Here is a 4,685-nt window from a genome sequence, read left to right on the forward strand (position 1 = left end):
AAAAAGGGGAGGGGGGAAGGGTATGGGGTAGAAATATATGTAATGTGGGCCTGGAGATATAGCACAGCGGCATTTGCTTGCAAGCAGCCGATCCAGGACCAAAGGTGGTTGGTTTGAATCCCGGTGTCCCATATGGTCCCCTGTGCCTGCCAGGAGCTATTTCTGAGCAGACATCCAGGAGTAACCCCTGAGCACCGCCAGGCATGGCCCAAAAACCAAAAAAAGAAAATAAAAGAAATACATGTAATGTATATGTATGTATGATATATATGTGTGTATATTTTGCAGTACCAGAGATTAACTTCTGTCCTCATGCATACAAGGCATGCGCTTTCCTACTGAGCTAATGGGCTCTGGTCCCATGAAAGCACATCATTTTTAAATTAAAAGTACCAGCACAAAAAAAAAAAAAGTACCAGCACACTTATACTTATAGTAACTGTTAATAATTATGCTAACTTAAGGCTGGAGCGACAGCATAGTGGTAGGCTGTTTGTTCAGCTGCCGACCCAAGACAGTCCCAGGTTTCATCTCTGGCATCCCATATAGTCCCCCAAGCCTGCCAGGAGCAATTTCTGTACACAGAGTCAGGAATAACCCCTAAGTGCTACCAGATGTGGCCCAAAAACCAAAAAAATTATTGTGCCAACTAAACAAATTATACATCCATGTTAAGAATCATTAATGGGGGGCCGGGAAGGTGGTGCTAGAGGTAAGATGTCTGCCTTACAAGCGCTAGCCAAGGAACGGACCGAGGTTTGATCCCCCGGTGTCCCATATGGTCCCCCCAAGCCAGGGGCGATTTCTGAGCACATAGCCAGGAGTAACCCCTGAGCGTCAAACGGGTGTGGCCCAAAAACAAAAACAAACAAAACAAAAACAAACAAAACAAAAACAAACAAAAAAAAGAATCATTAATGGGCAATAAAAAGGGAAAAAACTATTGGAATGGAGAATTGTACAGTAGAGCAGGCACTTGCTTGACACACAATCTTTGCTTCCCCCCACCCCAGTACATCCACACAACACTGCCAGGAGTGACCCCAGAACACAGAGTCAGGAGTAAAACATGATCTGAGCCCCAACAGGTGTGTCCCAAAAACAAACTTAAAAAAAAATGGCAAAAGCATGGGGCCAGGGTCCGGAGAGATAGCACAGCAGTGTTTGCCTTGCAAGCAGCCAATCCAGGACCTAAGGTGGTTGGTTCGAATCCTGGTGTCCCATATGGTCCCCCATGCCTGCCAGGAGCTATTTCTAAGCAGACAGCCAGGAGTAACCCCTGAGCACAGCCAAGTGTGGCCCAAAACAAAACAAAACAAAAAAGCATGGGGCCAGAGAGATAGCACAGTGGTAGGGCATTTGCTTTGCATGCAGTCGGGCCAGGACTGACAGTGGTTCGATTACCAGCATCCCATATGGTCCCCTGAGCCTACCAGGGGTGATTTCTGAGTGTAGAGCCAGAAGTTGTAACCCCTGAGCATCACCAGATGTTAACTAAAAACCAAAAAAAAAAAAAAAAAAAAAAAAAGGGCAAAAGCAAATAACATTGATGGTGTCCAATGTTGGTTTTTTTTTGGGGGGGGGCACACCCAGCGGTGCTCAGGGGTTACTCCTGGCTGTTTGCTCAGAAATAGCTCCTGGCAGGCATGGGGGACCATATGGGACACCGGGATTCGAACCAACCACCTGAGGTCCTGGATCGGCTGCTTGCAAGGCCAACGCCGCTGTGCTCTCTCCGGGCCCGTGTCCAATGTCTTTAAGGAGAAAAGCTTAATTCAAAGAGCTCGTACTGGAATTGGAGTCAGAATACAGCAGTACGGCAGGAAGGGCACTTGCCTTGCATGCATCTAACCTGGGTTTGGTCCCCAGCATTGTCCCTGAGTCTCTCCAGGAATGATTCCTGAGTACAGTGACAGCAGTAAGCCCTGAGTACTGACTGGGGCAAAGCTTGGGAGTGGGAGGATAAGTTATAAAGGGTTTTTGACAACTGCACTAAATGCTATTGCAGACATAACACAGAATATTCCTCAGGCTGCTGAGCTGGGTACGGAGGGCTGGTGAGGTTATCGCTGCATTTCTACAAGGAAAGTGTGCGGATGTGTGTATCGAGGATTATCAACCCTCTGGGTCATTATGTCCTGCATCCCCTGGAAACTGAAGGACCAGCCCAGGCTTTGAGCACCGAGGCCCCCTAGTGGAACATTCAGACAGAGCATGGCTCCAGGGCCTGCAGATAAAATTGTGCAGAAACTGGGGCTTGGGGAGATAGATGAAGGTTGAAGATCTTTCCTTGCATCTCAGCTACCCTGGTTCAAATCCCTGGTGTGGGGGTCACTCCTGAGCAACTTAAGTACAAACGTGACACCCTCCCCGAAAATCCCAAGCTGTTCCCTGGAGATCCACTCCCACCTGGTCCCTGCCCTGTCTCTGCTACTGTCATCTTTTTTTTTTTTTTTTTTTTGGTTTTTGGGCCACACCCGGTGACGCTCAGGGGTTACTCCTGGCTATGCGCTCAGAAGTCGCTCCTGGCTTGGGGGACTATATGGGACGCCGGGGGATCGAACCGCGGTCCGTCTCCTAGGCTAGCGCAGGTAAGGCAGGCACCTTACCTCCAGCGCCACCGCCTGGCCCCCTGCTACTGTCATCTTAAGCCTGAGTGTAACGTTTTTGAGCCGTGCCAGTGACTAAACAAAACACCTTCTCTATTTCTCAAGCCCCCTTAATAGAATTTTTTTTGGAGGGCCACACCCAGTCATACTCAGGGGTTACTCATGGCTTTGCGCTCAGAAATCGCTCCTGGCTTGGGGGACTATATGGGACACCTGGGGATCGAACCGAGGTCCATCCTGGGTTAGCACATGTAAGGCAAAGGCCCTACCCCTGTGCCACAGCTTTGGTCCCCTTAATAGAATTTTATTTATTTTTTGTTTGTTTGTTTTTGGTTCACACCCAGCATCGTCTTTTCCGGCAGGGACTGGCTGCCTTAGATCAGATAATTTAGTGCCAAAGTGCCCCACCCTTGGCATGTTAAAATGTCATCTCCATGCAAACTTCATTGGCACAGTATATGGGTGAGATTCTGCACTTCATTTGGCTTCGCTCATCTCTTTTTCTAGTTTTAGCCCCTGACCTCTGTTACTGAATCTATTTGTGTTGTGTTTATTTGGTGGGGGGAGGTCTTGGGCCACACCCAGCAGCTTCGGTCAGAGGTTATCCTGGCTCTATGCTCAGAAATCGCCCCTGGCAGGCTCGGGTACCATCTGGGATGCCGGGATTCAAACCACCGTCCTTCTGCATGCAAGGCAAATGCCCTACCACTGTGCTATCTCTCCGGCCCCTATTAATAGGGACTTTTATTGGTAATTTAACTGATTCTCTGGGCCAGGGAAATAACTCAAAGAGATCAAAGACTAGACTTGGTACACTGGCGTCCTGGTATCAAATGATCCCCAAGAACTACTGGAAGTGAAGTGAGCCCCAAGCACTGAACTGCTAGAAACCCCTGAGCACTACCAAGTGTGGCAAAAAAAAAAATAAAAATATTTTTTATTTGTTGACGGGCCATATCTGGCAACGCTAAAGGGTTACTCCTGGCTCTGTATTCAGAAATCACTCCTGGGGCCCGGAGAGATAGCACAGCGGCCTTTGCCTTGCAAGCAGCCGATCCAGGACCAAAGGTGGTTGGTTCGAATCCCGGTGTCCCATATGGTCCCCCATGCCTGCCAGGAGCTATTTCTGAGCAGACAGCCAGGAGTAACCCCTGAGCACCGCCGGGTGTGGCCCAAAACCAAAAACAGAAATCACTCCTGGCAGGCTTGGGGGCCCATATGGGATGCCAGGAATCGAACCCGAGTCCATATCAGATTGGCTGATTGCAAGGCAAATGCCCTACCACTGTGTTATTGCTCCAAATCAAGAAAAAAATTCATTTGATTCTTTTCTTTTTCAGGGGAGGGGGTGTTGGGTCACACCTGGCAGCACTCAGGGGTTACTCCTGGCTCCAGGCTCAGAAATCGCACCTGGCAGGCTCAAGGGACCATAGGGATGCTGGGATTCGAACCACCGACCTTCTGCATAAAAGGCAAACACCTTACCTTCATGCTATCTCTCCAGTCCTCCATTCTGATTCTTTCTGGAAGAGAAGATATTTGATGGTGGCCAAAACAGGGTGGGGTAAAAATTACTGACTGTTTAGAGCCATGGTACAGTGGGGAGAGTGTTTGCCTTTCATGAAGCCCACCTAGGTTCGATCCCTGGCATCCCATATACCAAAAAACACCAGGAGTAATTCCTTGAGTGCAGATTTGGGAGTAACCCATAAGCACTGTTGGATGGTTATTGTGGATGGTTATTGAGTGTGATTTTATCCTGCAATAAATCAAACTCTATAAACACAATACAAGCGGATGGAGCAATAGCACAGTGGTAGGGTGTTTGACTTGCACACGGACAACCCGGGACAGACCGGGTTTGATTCCTGATATTCCATATAGTCCCCCAAGCCTGACAGAGGCTATTTCTGAGCATAGTAAACTCTGAGTGCAGCTGCCTGGTGTGGCCCAAAACCTCCCCCCCCCCTAAAAAATAAACACAATACAAATAGATTCGGTAACAGAGGTCAGGGGCTAAAACTAGAAAAAGAGGTGAGCGAAACCAAATTAAGTGCTGAATCTCACCCATATACT

The sequence above is a fragment of the Suncus etruscus genome, chromosome 12 (assembly GCF_024139225.1).
Source record: "Suncus etruscus isolate mSunEtr1 chromosome 12, mSunEtr1.pri.cur, whole genome shotgun sequence".
Taxonomy (NCBI): domain Eukaryota; kingdom Metazoa; phylum Chordata; class Mammalia; order Eulipotyphla; family Soricidae; genus Suncus; species Suncus etruscus.